The sequence below is a fragment of the Vigna radiata genome, chromosome 7 (assembly GCF_000741045.1).
Source record: "Vigna radiata var. radiata cultivar VC1973A chromosome 7, Vradiata_ver6, whole genome shotgun sequence".
NCBI classification, from domain to species: Eukaryota; Viridiplantae; Streptophyta; class Magnoliopsida; order Fabales; family Fabaceae; genus Vigna; species Vigna radiata.
The window spans coordinates 25,873,939-25,896,971 of record NC_028357.1 but is presented as its reverse complement, the minus strand read 5'-3'; the positions used below and the strand labels follow the sequence as shown (position 1 = coordinate 25,896,971).

Sequence of the window (23,033 nt, the reverse complement as noted above, 5' to 3'; positions counted from 1 at the left end):
CGAGTACCTAAAACTCAAAACCAATAGAAATGTATTAAATAGGTGAAAAATTGGGAATTCTCCTAATGTAGACAATAACTAATGTTAATATTCTAACAAGTCAAAAGTAGTTAAATGAACCTAGGAAACTACTCAAATTGTAAGAACTACCTAATACTCAAAGTTTGAGTATTTAGAACCTAAAAAGATTGCTAAAAGGGTGAGAAAGTGGCAATTCACCTAAAGTAAACTAACAATAACTAATGTTAATATCGTAACAAATCTACTCAAAAGCAAACAAATTCGTAAAAATAAAGGTTGTAGTAGTTAGAACTTAAAAAAGTGTACTAAAAAAGTGAGAAATTGGCAATTCACCTAAAGTAGACTAATTTTAACAAATGCTAATATCCTAATAAGTCTAAAGTAGTCAAATGAAGGTAAGAAACTACTCAAACTCTAAAGGGTGACAAATTGCCAATTCACCTAAAGTAGAGTAATTTTAAGTAATGTTAACATCATAAAAAGTCAAAAGTAGTGAAATGAAGCTAGAAAAAATAGTGAAAAGCATAGAATTACCTAGAACTCAAAGTTTGAGTTGTTAGAACCCAAAAGAGTGTACTTAAAGGGTGAGGATTTTCCTATTGACCTAAAGTAGACTATTTTTAAGTAATGTTAACATCCTAACAAGTCTAAAGAAGTGAAATGAACCTAAGAATCTTGTTAGAATCAAATAATTACCTCAAACTCAAAGTTTGAGTATTTAGAACCTAAAAAGTGCACTTAAAGGGTGAGAAATAGGAAAGAGACTTAATGTAGACTACTTTTAAATAATGTTAACATCCTAACATATCTAAAATAGTGAAATGAACCTAAGAAACTTCTCAAAACCAAAGAATTAGCTAAAACTCAAAGTTTGAGTATTTAGAACCTAAAAAAGCATACTTAAAAGGTAAGAAATTGCCAATTGACCTAAAGTAGACTAATGTTAACTAATTGCAACATCCTAACAAGTCTAAAGTAGTGAAATGAACCTAGGAAACTTATCAAAATTAAACAATTAGATGAAACTCAAAGTTTAAGTATTTAAAACCTAAAAAGTGTACGTAAAGGGTGAGAAATTGCAACTAGACCTAATGTACAGTATTTTTAAGTAATGTTAACTTCCTAAGAAGTCTAAAGTAGTGGAATGAAACTACGAAACTTGTCAAAAGCAAAGAATTACCTCAAACTGAAAGTTTGAGTATGTAGAACCTTAAAAAGTCTACTAAAAGGGTGAGAAAGTGGCAATTCACCTAAAGTAGACTAACAATAACTAATGTTAATATTCTAATAAGTCTAAAGTAGCCAAATGAAGGTAAGAAACTACTCGAAAGCAAACAACTACTTAAAACTCAAAGTTTGAGAAGATTGAACAAAAAAAGTTAACTTAAAGGGCAACAAATTGTCAATTCACCTAAACTAGAGTAATTTTAAGTAATGTTAACATCCTAACAAGTCTAAAGTAGTGAAATGAAGCTGGAAAAGTAGTGAAATACAAAGAATTACCCAGAACACTGAGTTTGAGTTGTTAGAACCCAAAAAAGTGTACTTAAAGGGTGAGAATTTTTCAATTGATCTAAACTAGACTAATTTTAAGTAATGTTAACATCTTATCAAGTTTAAAGTAGTGAAATGAACCTAGGAATCCTGTCAAAATCAAAGAAGTACCTCAAACTCAAAGTTTGAGTATTTAGAACCTAAAAAGTGCACTTAAAGGGTGAGAAATACAAAAAGAACTAATGTACACTACTTTTAAGTAATGTTAACATCTAATAAGTCTAAATTAATTGAATGAATGTTGGACTTCTTTAATCAAGAAGTCAGTAACATGAAGGATTCACATAGAATAGACCCACTCTACTGAATATAATCATCTTATTCAATGAATTCAAGAATACAAATGTATCGTAAACACCGAAGGAAGCCCGATCTCCCTCCATTGGACTAAGTTCCAGTAAACTCAACAAACAATATATAGTTTGAATAATCTCGCCCTTTACAACTAACTCCTTATTTATACTCCTCTTTCCCTCTAACTAATTCCTAACAGAAACTCTATGCTTCCCTCCTTTATTATTCCTCACATATACATTTAGTCCCCTATCAATGAAGCTAGGAAACTTGTCAAACCCAAAGAATTACCTCAAACTCAAAGTTTGAGTATTTAGAACCTAAAAAGTATACTTAAAGGATGAGAAATTGCAACTATACCTAATGTACACTACTTTTAAGTAATGTTAACATCTTAAAAAGTCTAAACAAGTGGAATGAAGCTGGGAAACTTATCAAAAGCAAAGAATTAACTCAAACTCAAAGTTTAAGTATGTAGAACCTAAAAAGGTCTACTAAAAGGATGAGAAAATGGCAATTCACCTAAACCAAACTCACAATAACTAATGTTAATATCCTAATAAGTCTAAAGTAGTCAAATGAAGGTAAGAAACGACTCAAAAGTAAACAACTACCTATAATTCAAAGTTTGAGTAGTTTCAAACAAAAAAGTTAACTTAAAGGGTGACAAATTGCTAATTCACCTAAAGTAGACTAATTTTAACTAATGGTAACATCCTAATAAGCCTAAAATAGTGAAATGAACCTAGTAAACTTGTCAAAATTAAACAATTACCTCAAACTCAATGTTTGAATATTAACAACCTAAAAAGTGTACTTAAAGGATGACAAATTGCAACTAGACCTAATATACATTATTTTTAAGTAATGTTAACATCCTAAGAAGTCTAAGCTAATGGAATGAAGTAGGAAACTTGTCAAAAACAAAGAATTACTTCAAACTCAAAGTCTGAGTATGTAGAACCTAAAAAAGTCTACTAAAAGGATGAAAAAGTGGTTATTCACCTAAAGTACACTAACAATAGCTAATGTTAATATCCTAATAAGTCTAAAGTCGTCAAATGAAGGTAAGAAACTACTCAAAAGCAAACAACTACATAAAATTCAAAGTTTGAGTTGTTAGAACCCAAAATAGTGTACTTAAAGGGTGAGAATTTGAAGATTCACCTAAAGTAAACTAATTTTAAGTAATGCCTAACATCCTAACAAGTTTAAAGTAGTGAAATGAACCTAGGAATCTTGTCAAAATCAAAGAATTACCACAAACACAAAGTTTGAGTATTTAGAACCTAAGAAGTGCACTTAAAGGGTGAAAAATAGCAAAGAGACCTAATGTACAATACTTTTAAGCAATGTTAACATCTTAACAAATCTAAACTAGTGAAATGAAACTAGGAAACTTGTCAAAAGTAAAGAATTCCCTCAAACTCAAAGTTTGAGTATGTAGAACCTAAAAAAGTCTACTAAAAGGGTGAGAAAGTGACAATTCACCAAACGTAGACCAAAAATAACTAATGTTAATATCCTATTAAGTCTAAAGTAGTGAAATTAAGGAAGGAAACTAGGGAAAAGCAAAGAATAACCTAAAACTCAAAGTTTGAGTTGTTAGTACCTAAAAAGTGTACTTTTAAGGGTAGAAATTATCAATTCACCTAATGTAGAGTAATTTTAAGTAATGTTAACATCTTAACAAGCCTAGGAAACTTGTCAAAAGCAAATAATTAATTCAAACTCAGTTTGAGTATTTAGAACTTAAAAATGTGTACTTAAAAGGTGAGAAATTGCAAATTGACCAAAAGTAGACTAATTTTAACTAATGGTAACATCCTAACAAGTCTAAAGTAGTGAAATGAACCTAGGAAGCTTGTCAAAATCAAAGAATTATCTCAAACTCAAAGTTTGAGAATTTAGAACCTATAAAGTTTACTTAAAGGGTGAGAAATTGTTACTAGACCTAATGTACACTATTTTTAAGTAATGTTAACATCCTACCAAGTCTAAACTACTAGAATGAAACTAGAAAACTTGTCTAAGAGTGAGAAAGCATCAATTCACCTAAAATGGACCAACAATAACTAATGTTAATAACTACCTAAAGTAGTTAAATAAAGGTAAGAAACTACTCAAAAGCAAATAACAACCAAAAGCTCAAAGTTTGAGTAGTTTGAACCAAAAAAGTTAACTTAGAGGGTCACAAATTACCAATTCACTTAAGGTAGAGTAATTTTAAGTAATATTAACATCCTAACAAGTATAAAGTACAGAAATGAACTTAAGAAATTTGTCAAAATCAAAGAATTACCCCAAACTCAAATTTTGAGTATTTAGAACCTAAAAAGTGCACTTAAAAGGGTGAGAAATAGCAAAGAGACCTAATGTACACTACTTTTATGTAATGTTAACATTCTAAAGTGTCTAAAGTAGTGAAATGAACCTAAAAAACTTGTCAAGAGCAAAGAATTAGCTAAAACTCAAAGTTTGAGTATTTAGAACCTAAAAAAGTCTACTTAAAAGGTGAGAAACTGCGAATTCACTAAAGTATACTAGCAATAACTAATGTTAATATCCTAATAAGTCTAAAGTAGTCAAATAAAAGTAAGAAACTACTCAAAAGCAAACAACTACCTGAAAGTCAAAGTCTGAGTAGTTTGAACCAAAAAAGTTAAATTAAAGGATTACAAATTGCCAATTCACCTAAAGTAGACTAATTTTAACCAATGGTAACATCCTAACAAGTCTAAAGTAGTGAAATGAACCTAGGAAACTTGTCAAAATCAAAGAATTACCTCAAACTCAGAGTTTAAGTATTTAGAACCTAAAAAATGTACTTAAAGGGTGAGAAATTGCAACTAGACCTAATGTACAGTATTTTTAAGAAATGATACGCGGGACCCAAGTCCAATAAATAAAATCCATCAAAGCAACCAAAGAAGAAGGACAAAAGAGTCATTTCCACAAAGAAAGGAGGGTGAGCTTAGTAATAAAGGGGTTGCATGATGAAATGCACATTGTCAGCATATGTATACCGTGCTTCTTTCTTTCAAGAACACATACACCATTTTTTTTGCTTGACACACGTGGCATTAGATCCGCATCTCACGGTCATCATTGCCATGCTGCAGCTTCATGGATGAGTCTATAAATCCATGGTTGCATTCATTGTAAGACACTTTGGAATTTATGAGAAATTTCTTCTGCTAATGTATTTTTCCAACACGGTAAACTCTTGCCAAAGTCACTCCTATCTAATTTCTTCATCTCATCACCTGGCTCCTTCCAAGAATGGAAGCCGCCTTGAGTTAGTATCTCCTTCCTAAGAGATCTCCATCCATCACCAACCTCGATATATCATCCACTTTCGTTGTTGTTAGTCACATCTGTCTTCTGCTGCCCGATCTTCATCCATATCCCAGTTGGAGCGTCCGATTCAAGTAATGTTATGAAATCTAAACTAGTGGAATGAAACTTGTAAAAATCAAAGAATTACCCCAAACTCAAAGTTTGAGTATTTAGAAAGATGAAGTCGTCAAAGTTCACTTATACCAAAATGCGTTTCATGGTGAAGAAATTCCCTCTACCTTCACTACAGCTGAAAAGTAACTTGCATCAGGTTTGAATATTATTGTACATACATCTGAGATAGATCAATTTGCCTATATGCAAGAGATGGACGACAATGATCTTCGTCTACATGCTGAACAAGAAGCAAACGATAGTCATGATGAAGAGTCTCCAAATGAAACCACTCAGAAGTTTTTCAATTTACTGACAGAGGCAAGTCTACCTGTATTTGAAGGTTCATCTGAGTCAAAATTGTCAGTGTGCATTAGACTCATGGCTGGTAAACCTAATTTGAACATTCTCAATCAAGCATTGGACTTCTTTACAAAACTAATGTTAGATTTGACACCACCAAACAATTATATGCCAAAGAATTATTATCAAGCAAAAAGTTGTGTTTCAAAGCTGGGATTGGATGCCAAAAAGACTGATTGTTGTGTTAATAGATGTATGTTATTCTATGACAATGACAGTGGCAAAAATGATGCATTGTTGGTTAAATGCAAGCTTTGTGACTCACCTCGATATCATACGATGCATCTAGGACGGAGGCAAAAAAACCAATTCCCTTAAAGTCCATGTTCTACTTGCTTTTGATTCCAAGATTACAAAGAATGTTTACTTCATTACAAACATCACAACACATGACATGGCATGATGGTAACAAAACTAAAGAAGTTTCGCGTCATCCTTCTGATGGTGAAGCTTGGAAGCACTTCAATCGTAAACATCCATCCTTTGCTAGTGAACCGCGTAACGTGAGACTTGATCTATGCTCTGATGGGTTTACGTCGTACATTCATGCTTCTGCATCACCATATTCATGCTGGCCGGTGATAGTTACACCCACACAATCTACCACCTAAGATGTGTATGACAAAGTCTTACATGTTTTTAACGTGTCTAATACTAGGTCCAACTAATCCCAAATCAGCGATTGATGTATATTTGGAGTCTTTAATTGATGATTTGAAGAAGCTATAGAATGGTGTTTGGACGTATGATGTTTCAAGGAAGCAAAATTTCCTTATGAGGGCAGCTTTGATGTGGACCATTAACGACTTTCCAGCGTATGACATGTTATCTGGTTGGAGCATGCATGGTCGATTAGCTTGTCCACATTGCATGGAGCATACAAAGTCATTCCAATTGAGTTATGGTCGGAAAAGTAGTTGGTTTGACTACCATCGACAGCTCTTGCCCATTGATCACCCCAGAAAAAAAAAAAAAAAAAAGACATTTCTCAAAAGGCAAGTTGAAACGGATATGTCCCCGTTGAAGTTGACTAGATCACACGTTTCGAAAAGAGTGAAAGACTTGCCAAAAGTCACTGAATGTGGTCAGAATAGGATAAAAGGGTTTGGGGAGTGACATAATTGGACTAAAAGAAATATATTTTGGGATTTTCCCTATTGGAAAGACAACTTGCTAAGACATAATCTTGATGTCATGCACATAGAAAAAAATTTCTTTGATTGTGTCTTCAACACATTTATTAATGTTATTGGGAAGACAAAAGATAATGGCAAAGCAAGAAAAGATTTACTTTTGTATTGTGGGCGAAAAGACTTAGAGTTGAAGGCGCAAGCTAACGGGCGATTGTCCAAACAAAAAGCAACTTACACCATGTCAAAAGACGAGGCAAGAATAGTTTGTGGATGGATCAAAGAGCTTAGAATGCCAGATGAATATTTTTCTAACTTGTTCAGATGTGCCAGTGTTCATAATAATATTATTCAAGGGTTGAAGAGTAATGATTGTCATGTATTCATGGAGACTTTCATCCCTCTTGTGTTCAGTTGTTTGCCAATGCATTTGTTAAATTCATTGATAGAAATCAGTAACTTCTTTAAAGATTTGTGTTGCACGACACTAAAGAAAAATTCCCTAAGAAAGATGGAAGAAAATATTCCAATTATTCTCTACAAATTAGAAAGAATATTTTCTCCTGCATTCTTTGATTAAATGGAGCATCTTCCAATTCATCTTGCATATAAAGCTTGGCTTTGGGGATCGGTGCAATATAGGTGAACGTATCCCTTTGAAAGGTTTTTGGAGAATCCAAACTTTTAGTTAAAAATAAAGCTAGAGTAGAAGGATCGATTTGTTCACATTATTTCAAAAACTTCATGTTGTCCCCCACTAATGTCAGAAATGAAATACAATGGCAAGCTGAACCATGTCAAGGTGCACTATCAGTTTTTCGATAATCAGACCATCGTGTAAGGAAGGAATTCACTCATTGGTTAACTGATGATGAATTCAACTCTCCTCATATCCATTTGTTAATCAATTGCAGTGAAGTTAAGTCGTACCTTAGTATGTCATCATCCAACTCTTATTTTTTGCAATGGTTAAATTGTTATACACTAATTCATTTCATTCATACCAGCTCATTTCTTGTGGTTGAGCAAGCCACAAAAGGAAATGCTTTGCTCGAATACACTCAGTGTTTCCTCAATGGATCAGAAATTAGGTCCATATTTTTTCCTATGTTTTGAGCAAGGTTAATTTAACTCTTGCTATAAAATTTTTTGGTATCTTTGTAGGTTTTTAACTAGGCATTGACTCCTACGGTTCAAGAGTTAAGACATTTCTCCAATTGACCAATGAGATATGTGAAAGAATGGCACACTCGCTTCACCAATGGTTACAAATTTCATACACATGATTAGTCTAAAGGAAAGAAAACAACAAATTGTGGTGTGTACATCAAGGGCCTTACAGAAGGTGGTTATGATGATTTCTATGACATCATTCATAAAATATATGAGCTAGAGTACAACAGCAATACTTCTCCAAACATAGTAGTATTTTTTTATTATGAATGGTTTGATCTTTCTAGAGTTGGTACGAGAGTGAATCCTAGGTTTAACATTGTCGAACTGCAAATGAGATTAAGATATCGACCATTTGATCCTTTCATTCTACCAACTAATGTCAGACAAATTATTATGTGTCATATCCATCATTCCATAATATTAACAAACGTGGTTAGGTTGTTGCAATACAAACCAAGCCTAGAGGTCGCATTAACTCAAATGAGGTTGAGGAAGATGTTGCCTTTCTATTGTTTTAAGTTCTGTTTCGTAATCATTTCAATGTAGTAATGACAGGAGAAGGTTCATCACATCTTGATCATCTGTAACCATTCTCTGTACACACCACAATTTGTTGTTTTCTTTCCTTTAAACCAATCATGTGTATGGAATTTTTAACCATTGGTGAAGTAAGTGTGTCATTCTTTCACACATCTCATTGGCCAATTGGAGAGATGTCTTAACTCTTGAACTGTGGAAGTTAATGCCTGGTTAAAAACCTACAAAGATACCAAAAAAATTTTACAGCAAGAGTCAAATTAACCTTTCTCAAAACATAGGAAAAAGTACGGACCTGATTTTTGAACCATTGAGGAAACTCTAAGTGTATTCGAGCATAAGCATTTCCTTCTGCAACTTGCTCAGCCACAAGAAATGAATTGGTACGATGAAATGAATTAATGCATAACAACTTAACCATTACAAAGGTAAGAGTTGGATGATGACATACTCAAGGTACGACTTAACTTCACTGCAATTGATTAAGACGTGGACATGAGTAGAGTTAAATTCAGCATCAGTTAACCAATGATTGAATTTCTTCCCTGCACAATGGTCTAATTGTCAAAAAACTGATAATGCACCTTGACATGGTTCAGCTTGCCATTGCATTTCATTTCTGACATTAGTGAGGGACAACATGAAGTTTTTGAAATAATGTGAACAAAAGTATGTTGTCACTTTGTGCAAGTAAGCTGCACAAATTGATCCTTCTACTCTAGCTTTATTTTTAAATGAAAGTTTGGATTCTCCCATAAACCTTTCAAAAAGATACATCACCTGTATTGCACGATCCCCCAAGCCGAGCTTCATATGCAAGATGAATTGAAAGATGCTCCATTTAATCAAAGAATGCAAGAAAGAATATTCTTTCTAATTTGCAGAGAATAATTGGAATATTTTCTTCCATTTTTCTTAGGGAATTTTTCTTTAGTGTCGTGCAGCACAAATCTTTAAAGAAGTTACTGATTTCTATCAGTGGATTTAACACGTGCATTGGCAAACAACTGAACGCAAGAGAGATGAAAGTCTCCATGAATACATGACAATCATGACTCTTCAACCCTTGAATAGTATCGTTCTGAACATTAACACATCTGGACAAGTTAGAAGAATATCCATCTGGCATTCTAAGCTTTTGATCCATCCACAAACTACCCTTGCCTCATCTTTTGACATGGTGTAATTTGTTTTTTGTTTGAAGAATCGCCCGTTAGCTTGCGCCTTCAACTCTAAGTCTTTTCACCCACAATACAAAGGTAAATCTTTTCTTGCTTTGTCATTATCTTTTGTCTTCCCAATAACATTCATAAATGTGTTGAAGACGTTGTCAAAGAAATTTTTTTCTATGTGCATGACATCGAGGTTATGTGTTAGCAAGTTGTCTTTCCAATAGGGAAGATCCCAAAATATGTTTCTTTTAGTCTAATTATGTCACTCCCCAAACCCTTCTATCCCATTCTGAACACATTCAGTGACTTTTGGCAAGTCTTTCACTCTTCTCCAAATGTGTAATCTAGTCAATTTCGACGGGGGCATATACATTTCAACTTGCCCTTTGCAAAATTCCCTTTTGTTTCTTATGGGGTAATCAATGGACGAGAACCGTCGATGGCAGTCAAACTAACTACTTTTCTAACAATAACTCAATTGAAATGACTTTATATGCTACATGCAATGTGGACAAGCTAATCGACCATGCGTGCTCCAACTAGGTAACATGTCATACACTGGAAAGTCGTTAATAGTCCACATCAAAGTTACTCTCATAAGGAAATTTTTCTTCTTTGAAACATCATACGTCCAAACACTATTTCATAGCTTCTTCAAATCATCAATCAAAGGCTCCAAAAATACATCAATCGTTGATTTGGGATTAGATGGACCTAGTATGATACACGTTAAAAACATGTAAGGCTTTGTCAAACACATCTTAGGTGGTAGATTGTATGGGTAATTATCACCGGCCAGCATGAATATGGTGATGCAGAAGCATGAATGTACGACGTAAACCCATCAAAGCATAGACCAAGTCTCACGTTACGCGGTTCACTAGCAAAGGATGGATGTTTACGATTGAAGTGCTTCCAAGCTTCACCATCACAAGGATGACGCAAAACTTCTTCAGTTTTGTTACCATCATGCCATGTCATGTGTTGTGATATTTGGAATGAAGTAAACATTCTTTGTAATCTTGGAATTAGAGGCAAGTAGAACATAGACTTTAAGGGAATTGGTTTTATTGCCTCCGTCCTAGATGCATCGTATGATATCGAGGTGAACGACAAAACTTACATTCAACCAACAATGCATCATTTTTTGCCATTGTCATTGTTATAGAATAACATACATCCATTAACACAACAATCAATCTTCTTGGCTTCCAATCCCAACTTTGAAACACATCTTTTGGCTTGATAATAATTCTTCGGCATAAAATTGTTTGGTGGTGTCAAATCTAACATCAATTTTGTAAAAAAGTCCAATGCTTGATTGGGAACGTTCCAATTAGATTTTCTAGCCATGAGTCTAATGCACACTGACAATTTTGACTCAGATGAACCTTCAAATACAGGTAGATTTGCCTCTGTCAGTAAATTGTAAAACCTCTGAGTGTTTCATATTGAGACTATTCATCATCATTATCATTTGCTTCTTATTCAGCATGTCGACGAAGAGCATTGTCAACCATCTTTTGCCTGTAGGCAAATTGATCTATCTCAAATGTATGTAAAATAGTATTCGAACCTGATGCAAGCCGTTTTTCAACTACAGTGGAGGTGGAAGGAATTTCTTTACCATGAAATGTCCAAACTGTGTAATTAGGCATGAATCTTTTTTGGTATAGGTGAACTTTGACAACTTCATCTTTCAAAATCCTTGTACATTCGCACTTGATGCACGGGCATCGAATCCCTCCATCATGAGCATAATATTGATATCGTCAAGTCGTCTCCACAAACTCTTCAACTCTGATGACAAAAGCTTCCTTCAAACCTCTCCTTCCGCTATAACAACGGTCATACATCCACCCACAGTGGTTGAGAAAATGGGCCATGTTCTGTAACAAGCCAAACAAAGAAAAACTTAGCCAAAACAACAACATTCCATGTGACATAAGTAATAAACCTATTACTACTTAAGTCGAACATGGAAGGCAATTTGAACACTATTGTCATAGACATACAATAAGGGCATGCAAAGAGAAGTCCTCAGTATTGAAATGTCTTAGACAACCTAAGGAGCTATGTATTAAATTTGGGAGAGGCAACGTATTATTACTGAAGTTCTCTTTTATAGAGTACTTCCACATATTTTGTAGGTTCTAAGTGTTTATAGTACTTTTACCCTTCTCATTCCATTGAAAATATGTGTAGTACCATAGGATTTTAAATGACTACTTAACTTAATCAAGTTGTAGCCTAATAAATAAACATACAATATATACAACAACATACAACATATACATGAACATACAATAAACATTTAATGTGATAAATAAGTCACACCCGCACAACAAAAGCATGGATATATAATACATATTAACATGATTTAGGCAATCAAATAGCTATTAAAGTATCCAGTGACAAACCAAATTTAGTGAAGAACCAGCTACACAATCACAATCAGCAGAAGTGGGTTGCACGTTTGATAACAAATTTCTGCAAGGAAATAAAATTGCAAGATGTTCAGTCATGGTCTAAATGCCAAACAGATTAAAAAATGGAAAAATTGAACTCAAACAAAGACATAAAAATTGGTGGTTTGAGATTCAAAATCACACAACAACAGCTCTAGATCAAAACTAACCACTTCAGGAACTTTATTTGATGAATTCAAACATGTTAAAACTCAAATTTAACTCAAAACCAAACTGCTACTTAAAATCACCATTTTACTTCCCAAAATTGACTTAAAATTGGTGGTTTTGGAAGTGATTTTGTGCCTAAGTCAATTCTGACACTTTGCTAATCATTTTAAAAGTTTTAATTCATCAAAATACACTTGTTTAAACTATGATTAGCCACAAAACAGAACTGCAACTCAGATTCACTTTGCAAGTTCCAAAAATGGCTCAGATGCGATGGTTTGACATACTAAATAGCATACAGGTCATTCTAACTTCATATTAATGGTTCTAATAACTTTAGTACATCAATTTGCACTTGTTTAAACTTCCAAACATCACAAAATCATAGCAGAAAGAAAAATGACCTGTAATGACTCAATTATGAGAAATTTTGATCAACCACACCACCAAATTTGAGGTTTATGGAATTCTTTGCTTTTGAATAGTTTCCTTGCTTCATTTCACTACTTTAGACATGTTAGGATGTTCACATTAGTTAAAATTAGTCTACATTAGGTCTATTTGCAATTTTTCACCCTTTAAGTACATGTTCTGGGTTCTAAATACTCAAACTTTGAGTTTGAGGAAATTCTTTCCTATTGACAAGTTTCCTAGCTTCATTCCACTAGTTTAGACATGTTAGGATGTTCACATTAATTAAAATTAGTGTACATTAGGTCTAGTTACAATTCCTCACCATTTAAGTACACTTTTTAGGTTCTAAATACTCAAACTTTGAGTTTGAGATGATTATTTGCTTTTGACAAATTTCCTAGCTTCATTACACTAGTTTAGACTTGTTAGGATGTGCACAATACACACTCTTAGGTTACTTTAGGTGAATTGCCAATTTGTTACCAATTTAGGACACTCTTTTAGGTTTTAAGCAGTCCAATTTTAAATTTTAGGTAAATGATCATATTTGACATGTTTCTTACAATCATTTTACTAGTTTAAACTTGTTAGGATATGAAGATTAAACATTCTTAGGCTAATTTAAGTGAATTTATAATTTCTCACCAACTCTAGTCTATTTATAGGTGTTCAATAGCCAAACTTTGAGTTTTAGTTAATTCTTCCCTTTTGACAAGTTTCCTAGGTTCATTTCACTATATTAGACATGTTAGCATGTTAACATTACTTAAAAGTACTATATATTAGGTCTATTTGCTATTTCTCACCCTTTACGTGTACTTTTTAGGTTCTAAATACTCAAATTTTGAGTTTGGGGTAATTCTTAAATTTTGAAAAGTTTCCTAGGATCATTTCACTACTTTAGACTTGTTAGAATGTTAACATTAATACATTACTCAAAATTACTCTATTTTAGCTGAATTGGCAATTTGTCATCCTTTAAGTTAACTTTTTTGGTTCAAACTACTCAAACTTTGAGTTTTAGGTAGTTGTTCGCTTTTGAATAGTTTCTTACCTCCATTTGATTACTTTAGATTATTAGGATACTAAAATTAGTTAATGTTAGTCTACTTTAGGTGAATTGCCACTTTCTCACCCTTTTAGTTGACTATTTTGGGTTTTACATACTCAAACTTTGAGTTTGAGGTAATTCTTTGCTTTTGACAAGTTTCCTAGCTTCATTCCACTATTTTAGACTTCTTAGGATGTTAACATTAATTAAAAATATTGTACATTAGGTCTAGTTAAAATTTCTCACCCTTTAAGTACACTTTTTAGATTCTAAATACTCAAACTTTGAGTTTGAGGTCATTCTTTAATCTTGACAAGTTTCCTACGTTCATTTCACTATTTTAGACTTGTTAGGATGTTACCATTAGTTAAAATTAGTCTACTTTAGGTCAATAGGCAATTTCTCACCTTTTAAGTACACTTTGTTAGGTTCTAAATACTCAAACTTTGAGTTTTAGCTAACTCTTTGCTTTTGACAAGTTTCCTAGGTATATTTCACTACTTTAGGCATCTTACGATGTTAACATTACATAAAAGTAGTGTACATTAGGTCTCTTTGCTATTTCTCATCCTTTAAGTGCACTTTTTAGGTTCTAAATATTCAAACTTTGAGTTTGGGGTAATTCNAGTAGTGTACATTAGGTCTCTTTGCTATTTCTCATCCTTTAAGTGCACTTTTTAGGTTCTAAATATTCAAACTTTGAGTTTGGGGTAATTCTTTGGTTTGGACAAGTTTCTTAAGTTCATTTCACTAGTTTAGACTTGTTACGATGATCACATTACTTAAAATTACTCTACTTTAGGTTAATTGGCAAATTGTCACCCTTTAAGTTAACTTTTTTGGTTCAAACTACTCACACCGAGTGTTAGGTAGTTGTTTGCTTTTGAGTAGTTTCTTACCTTCATTTGACTACTTTAGACTTATTAGGATATTAACATTAGTTATTATTGGTCTATTTCAGGTGAATTGTCACTTTCTCACCCTTTTAATAGACTTTTTTAGCTTCTACATACTCAAACATTGAGTTTGAGGTAATTCTTTGCTCTTAACAAGTTTCCTAGCTTCATTCCACAAGTTTAGACTTCTTACGATATTAACATTACTTAAAAATACTGTACATTAGGTCTAGTTGTAATTTCTCACCTTTCAAGTACACTTTTTCAGGTTTTAAATACTCAAACTTTGAGTTTTAGCTAATTCTTTGCTTTTGTCAAGTTTCCTAGGTTCATTTCACTACTTTAGAAATGTTAGGATGTTAACAGTACTTAAAAGTAGTGTACATTAGGTCTCTTTCCTATTTCTCATCCTTTAAGTTCACTTTTTAGGTTTTAAATACTCAAACTTTGAGTTTGGGGTAATTCTTTGATTTGGACAAGTTTCTTAAGTTCATTTCACTAGTTTAGACTTGTTAGGATAATCACATTACTTAAAATTACTCTACTTTAGGTTAATTGGCAATTTGTCACCCTTTAAGTTAACTTTTTTGGTTCAAATTACTCAAACTTTGAGTTTTAGGTAGTTGTTCGCTTTTGAATAGTTTCTTACCTTCATTTGATTACTTTAGATTATTAGGATACTAAAATTAGTTATTGTTAGTCTACTTTAGGTGAATTGCCACTTTCTCACCCTTTTAGTAGACTTTTTTAGGTTCTACATACTCAAACTTTGTGTTTGAGGTAATTCTTCGCATATGACAAGTTTCTTAGCTTCATTCCACTAGTTTAGACGTCTTAGGATGTTAACATTACTTAAAAATATTGTACATTAGGTCTTGTTGCAATTTCTCGCCCTTTAAGTACACTTTTTAGGTTCTAAATACTCAAACTTTAAGGTTGAGTTAATTCTTTGAATTTTGACAAGTTCCGTAGGTTCAGTTCACTACTTTAGACTTGTTATGATGTTACCATTAATTTAAATAACCAAACTTTGAATTTTTGCTAATTCTTTTCTTTTGACAAGTTTCCTAGTTTCATTTCACTAGTCTAGGCATCTTACGATGTTAACATTACTTAAAAGTAGTGTACATTAGGTCTCTTTGCTATTTCTCATCCTTTAAGTGCACTTTTTAGGTTCTAAATATTCAAACTTTGAGTTTGGGGTAATTCTTTGATTTGCATAAGTTTCTTAAGTTCATTGCACTAGTTTAGACTTGTTAGGATGATCACATTACCTAAACTTACTCTACTTTAGGTTAATTGGCAATTTGTCACCCTTTAAGTTAACTTTTTTGGTTCAAACTACTCACACTTTGAGTGTTAGGTAGTTGTTTGCATTTGAGTAGTTTCTTACCTTCATTTGACAACTTTAGACTTACTAGGATATTAACATTAGTTATTATTGGTCTACTTAAGGTGAATTTCCACTTTCTCACCCTTTTAGTAGACTTTTTTAGGTTCTACATACTCAAAGTTTGAGTTTGAGGTAATTCTTTGCTCTTAACAAGTTTCCCAGCTTCATTCCACTAGTTTAGACTTCTTAAGATGTTAACATTACTTAAAAGTACTGTACATTAGGTCTAGTTGCAATTTCTCACCCTTTAAGTACACTTTTTAGGTTCTAAATACTCAAACTTTGACTATGAGGTAATTCTTTGGTTTTTGACAAGTTTCCTAGGTTCACTTCACTACTTTAGACCTGTTAGGATGTTACGATTAGTGAAAATTAGTCTACTTTAGGTCAATTGGCAATTTCTCACCTTTTAAATACACTTTTTTAGGTTCTAAATACTCAAACTTTGAGTTTTAGCTAATTCTTTGCTTTTGACTAGTTTCCTAGTTTCATTTCACTACTTTAGAAACGTTAGGATGTTAACATTACTTAAAAGTAGTGTACATTAGGTCTCTTTCCTATTTCTCATCCTTTAAGTTCATTTTTTAGGTTCTAAATACTCAAACTTATAGTTTGGGGTAATTCTTTGATTTTGACAAGATTCCTAAGTTCATTTTACTACTTTAAACTAGTTAGTATGTTAACATTACTTAAAATTACTGTACCTTAGGTGAATTGGCAATTTGTCACCCTTTACGTTAACTTTATTTGTTCAAACTACTCAAACTTTGAGATTTAGGTAGTTGTTTGCTTTTGAGTAGTTTCTTACCTTCATTTGACTACTTTAGACTTATTAGGATATTAACATTAGTTATTGTTAGTTTAGTTTAGGTGAATTGTCACTTTCTCACCCTTTTAGTAGACTTTTTTATGTTCTACATACTCAAACTTTGAGTTTGAGGTAATTCTTCGCTTTTGACAAGTTTCTTAGCTTCATTCCACTAGTTTAGACTTCTTAGAATTTTAACATTACTTAAAAATACTATACATTAGGTCTAGTTGCAATTTCTCGCTCTTTAAGTACACTTTTTAGGTTCTAAATACTCAAACTTTAAGTTTGAGGTAATTCTTTGAGTTTTGACAAGTTCCGTAGGTTCAGTTCACTACTTTAGACTTGTTAGGATGTTACCATTAATTAAAATTAGTCTACTTTAGGTCCATTGGCAACTTCTCACCTTTAAAGTACATTTTTTTAGGTTCTAAATACTCAAACTTTGAGTTTTAGCCAATTCTTATCTATTGACAAGTTTCCTAGGCTCATTTCACTACTTTAGAAATGTTAGGATGTTAACATTACTTAAAAGTAGTGTGCATTAGGTCTCTTTCCAATTTCTCATCCTTTAAGTGCACCTTTTAGGTTCTAAATACTCAAACTTTGAGTTTGGGGTAATTCTTTGATTTTGACAAGATTCCTAGGTTCATTTCACTACTTTAGACTTGTTAGCATGTTAACATTACTTAAAATTAGTCTACTTTAGGTCAATTGGCAAATTCTCACCCTTTTAAGTACACTTCTTTGGGTTCTAAAAACTCAAACTATGAGTTCTAGGTAATTCTATACTTTTCACTACTTTCCTTGCTTCATTTCACTACTTTACACATGTTAGGATGTTAGCATTACTTAAAATTACACTACTTTACGTGAATTGGCAATTTGTTACCCTTTAAGTTAACTTTTCCGGTTCAAATTCCTCAAACTTTGAGTTTTAGGTAGTTGTTTGCTTTTGTGTAGTTTCTTACCTTCATTAGACTTCTTTAGAATTATTAGGATATTTACATTAGTTATTATTTGTCTACTTTAGGTGAATTGCTACTTTCTCACCCTTTAAGTAGACTTTATTAGGTTCTACCTACTCAAACTTTGAGTTTGAGGTAATTCTTTGCTTTTGACAAGTTTCCTAGCTTCCTTCCACTAGTTTAAACTTCTTAGGATGTTAACATTACTTAAAGATACTGTACATTAGGTCTAGTTGCAATTTCTCACCCTTTAAGTACACTTTTTATGTTCTAAAAACTCGAACTTTGAGTTTGAGGTAATTCTTTTATTTTGACAAGTTTCTTAAGTTCATTTCACCACTTTAGACTTGTTAGGATGTTACCGTTAATTAAAATTAGTCTACTTTAGGTCAATTGGCAATTTCTTACCTTTTAAGTACACTTTTTTAGGTTATAAATACTCAAAGTTTGAGTTTTAGCTAATTCTTTGCTTTTGACAAGTTTCCTAGCTTCATTCCACTACTTTAGACTTGTTACGATGTTAACATTACTTAAAAGTAGTGTACATTAGGTCTCTTTGCTATTTCTCACCCTTTAAGTTCACTTTTTAGGTTCTAAATAATCAAACTTTGAGTTTGAGGTAATTCTTTGAATTTGACAAGATTCCTAGGTTCATTTCACTACTTTAAACTTGTTAGGATGTTAACATTGCTTAAAATTAGTCTACTTTAGGTGAATTGACAAATTCTCACCCTTTACGTACACTTTTTTGGGTTCTAACAACTCAAACCTTGAGTTCTAGGTAATTCTATGTTTTTCACTACTTTCCTAGCTTCATTTCACTACTTTAGACTTTTTAGGATGTTAACATTACTTAATATTACTCTACTTTAGGTGAATTGGCAATTTGTTACCCTTTAAGTTAACTTTTTAGGTTTAAACTACTCAAACTTTGAGTTTTAGGTAGTTGTTTGCTTTTGACTAGTTTCTTTCCTTCATTTGACTACTTTAGACTTATTAGGATATTAACATTAGTTATTGTTAGTCTACTTTAGGTGAATTGCCACTTTCTCACTCTTTTAGTAAACTTTTTTAGGTTCTACATACTCAAACTTTGAGTTTGAGGTAATTCTTTGCTTTTGACAAGTTTCCTAGCTTCACTCCACTAGTTTAGACCGCTTAGGATGTTAACATTACTTAAAAATACTGTACATTAGGTCTAGTTGCAATTTCTCACCCTCTAAGTACACTTTTTAGGTTCTAAATACTCAAACTTTGAGTTTGAGGTAATTCTTTCATTTTTGACAAGTTTCCTAGGTTCATTTCACTACTTTAGCGTTGTTAGGATGTTACCATTAGTTAAAATTAGTCTACTTTATGTCAATTGGCAATTTCTCACCTTTTAAGTACTCTTTTTTAGGTTCTAAATACTCAAACTTTGAGTTTTAGCTAATTCTTTGCTTTGGACAAGTTTCCTAGGTTCATTTCATTACTTTAGACTTGTTAGGATATTAACATTACGTAAAACTACTCTACTTTAGGTGAATTGGCAATTTGTCACCCTTTAAGTGAACTATTTTGGTTCAAACTACTCAAACTTTGACTTTTAGGTAGCTGTTTGCTTTTGAGTAGTTTCTTACCTTTATTTGACTACTTTAGACTTATTAGGATATTAACATTAATTAAAATTAGTCTACTTTAGGCGAACTGTCAATTTCTCACCTTTTTAGTACACTTTTTTAGGTTCTAACTACTACATCCTTTACTTTTACGAATTTGTTTGCTTTTGAGTATTCGTAGTGTCATTTCACTACTTTAGACTTGTTACGATATTAACATTAGTTATTGTTAGTGTACTTTAGGTGAATTGTCAGTTTCTCACCCTTTTAGTAGACTTTTTTAGGTTCTAAATACTCAAACTTTGAGTTTTAGGTAGTTCTTACAATTTAGTAGTTTCTAGGTTCATTTAACTTCTTTAGACTTGTTAGAATATTAACATTAGCTATTGTTAGTCTACATTAGGTGAATTCCCAATTTCTCACCTATTTAGTACACTTTTACAGGGTTTAACTAATCCAATTTTGAGGTTTAGGTACTTGGTCCAATTTAACTTGTTTATTAACTTCATTTCACTACTTTAAAGTTGGTAGGATGTGTGGAATAATCATTCTTAGATTACTTTAGGTGAATTCCCAATTTCTCACCTATTTAGTACACTTTTTTTGGTTTCAAGTAGCCAAACTTTGAGATTTAGCTACTTGATCTAATTTGACATGTTTCTTACCTTCATTTACCAACTTTAAACTTGTTGGATGTGTAGAATACACATTCTTCAGTTACTTTAGGTGAATTCCCAATTTCTCACCTATTTAATACACTTTTTTAGGTTTTAAGTAGTCCAATTTTGAGTTTTAGGTACTTGATCCAATTTGACATGTTTCTTAGCTTCATTTTACTAGTTTAAACTTGTTAGGATAAGAAGATTACACATTCTTAGGCTAATTTAGGTGAATTTCTAATTTATCGCCTATTCTAGTGTAATTTTAGGTGCTCATGGTCAATTTTGATTTTCTTGGTATTTTGGAATTTTCACCTCATTTTTATCTTTCTTTTTTGTTTTAAAACTTGTCTAGATAGTTAGTTTATTGTTTTGGTTAGTACTTTAATACTTTGCATTCTTCGCACTTATAATGTATTCTAGGTACTACTTTTAGATTCTAGGTTGTCATATTTTGAGTTTTAGGTAGTTTTTGTAATGTGAGTTCTTAGTGACCTAGGTTTTACCATTGTAAACTTGTTAGGATACTTTCTTTCTACTTTCTTGTTCTAGTTTAGTGCACTTTTCAATTCTAGTAGACCTTCTTTGAGGTTTGAGTAGTGATTTTTAGAAGTTGTCTTAGTAATCACTTCTTCACTCAATTCTTTGTCATTTCTAGTCCATTACACATTGAAAATCTTCATGCTTAGCACATTTACCCTATTCTAGTGTAATTTTAGGTGCTCAATGGTCAAATTTTGATTGTCATGGAATTTTTGAATTGTCACCTCATTTTTATCTTTCTTTTATATTTTAAAACTTGTCTAGATAGTTAGCTTACTGTTTTGGTTAGTACTTTAATACACTTTGCATTCTTAGCACTTTTAGTGTATTCTAGGTACTGGTTTTAGGTTCTATGTTGTCATATTTTGAGTTTTAGGTAATTTTTGTAGTATGAGTTCTTAATTAGCTAGGTTTTACCATTCTAAACTTTTTAGGATACTTTTTAATTGCTGATTCTAGGATTACTTAGTGGTTGTGCTGTTTTCACTAAGGTTGACCTTGCTTTCTAGGTTCATATAGTTAACATTTCTAACATTTCTATTCAATCCTTTTCATATGCCCAGTGAACATCATGGTTGATCACTTTATAAGCACATACAAACCATAAAGTACACCTTCAATCATCCCGTACTCATTGCGGTATAGCAGCCTAACATTATCACACATCAAGTATAATTCTGAACTCAAAACTGAGTCTAAACTCAGACAAAAAAATTGTTACTAAGACAACCTTAATCAATTTCCACTCACATATACGAGTTTGTTACTCAAGTGGACTGAATAACATTACCTTCATTCAACAGAGTTTAATTCCATTTTAAACACATTCCTATATGTTATATATAATTAAACATCAGTCACCCATAATTCTTACAAACCATAATTAGTTTATAACCGAGACCAAATCACCAAGGAAACTATGAGCAATTGGTTTTACAACAATTACACTTTGTATCATATTAGGAGTACGACCAAGTGTGATCAGATTTGGATCACAAAATCCAACATCCCATATACGTTACACATACCTTACACACTGATTCATTCACTTAAAGCAACATAATAATACATTATCATCTTCAAATGTATATTATCCACCATTACAGCAAAGTCAACATTCAGAACATTTCAGCATCATTAATGCCACAATTGTCACAAACACCATACATCTTATAAATCATTCCTAACATTTGAGCATCATTAACACCTACCATTTCATGGACATTTTATAAATCATTAATGTTATTATCAGTACTTCAAAAAAAAAAATGTGTCAAAATACCAAACCAAACCTGACCAAAAAATTTGTCAACGGAGCAATGCGCAGCAACCAACCTAACTTCACGGCAAAGACCTCCTAACGCCAAGCTCCACGAACCACCACCCCTGCCGCAACACACAGAAGGAAGAAGAAGAACCCTAGCCACCCAACCCGCAAACCAGCCACCAAGGAGCCACCGTCACCGTTCCCAACAACAACCTCTTGAAACCGGCTTAGGGCGACCAACCTCGCGCTGACAGAAGCCAATATGCACGAATCTTTGAAGAGGGAAGGGAAGACACCCACCCACCAACAAACCGCTGCCACCGTCCGGACCACCACGCTCTTCAAACCGCCTAGGGAGCACCATCCTCGCGCCCACACAAGGTTTCCGTCGTGAGAACAGGGAAGGGAGGAGAAGGAGTACTGAAATTGATTTTGGAGAATTCGAGGAATATCCCAATTTCGAACTTAATAATTCGTTACCGAAGGCTTAAAGACCGTCGGTAAACGCCCTTCGGTAATCGGCGTTTTTATTGTATATCATAGGAAAAAGGTGTTGATATGTATTATAATATTTAAAACTCGCAGAAAGATAATGCATTAATGAGAAATAATGCATATGATAGAGGCAAACTTATAGACAGAAAATGGATTAAAAAGTCATATGATATGATAGAGGCAAAGCCATACACAGATAATGGATTAGAAAAGCATGTTTATGCAGATATGGATAAACCCACAAACTAGTAATGCATTAACCACATATACAAATGAGAGAGAGATAAAGTTTGCAAGGGGCATGCAATATGGTTGTTGGCACTGAAGTTGCAACGCTGGAGCTGTGGAGAAGAGAAGAGAGGCTTTCAGAGAGGCAGACATGCCAAAAGAAACGGTTATAACATAACCGATTTATTATGACAGTTGATTGAGTGAATTACAAAAAAAATATTTTAACACCATTTTTTTACATCATCTTTTGATATTGTATATGTGTCAAAATATGGTTGAACGATATCAAATTAAAAAAAAGCTGAAACAAATACATATTTAGAAGAGAAAAACAATTTTCTTTTTTAATTTAAAATCATCTCACCATATTT

The 23,033-nt window shown here is 32.7% G+C and overlaps 1 long non-coding RNA gene across 1 annotated transcript; it reads right to left on the bottom strand.

Annotated features, from left to right (window-relative positions):
- Nucleotides 1-5,335: 5,335 nt before the first annotated feature.
- On the bottom strand, nt 5,336-22,820 carry LOC111242047. The gene is made up of 3 exons (XR_002668544.1): nt 21,962-22,820; nt 12,121-12,190; nt 5,336-11,589 (listed from the first exon to the last, which is right to left on the bottom strand). It is a non-coding gene; the product is annotated as an uncharacterized LOC111242047 (long non-coding RNA).
- Nucleotides 22,821-23,033: the final 213 nt, after the last annotated feature.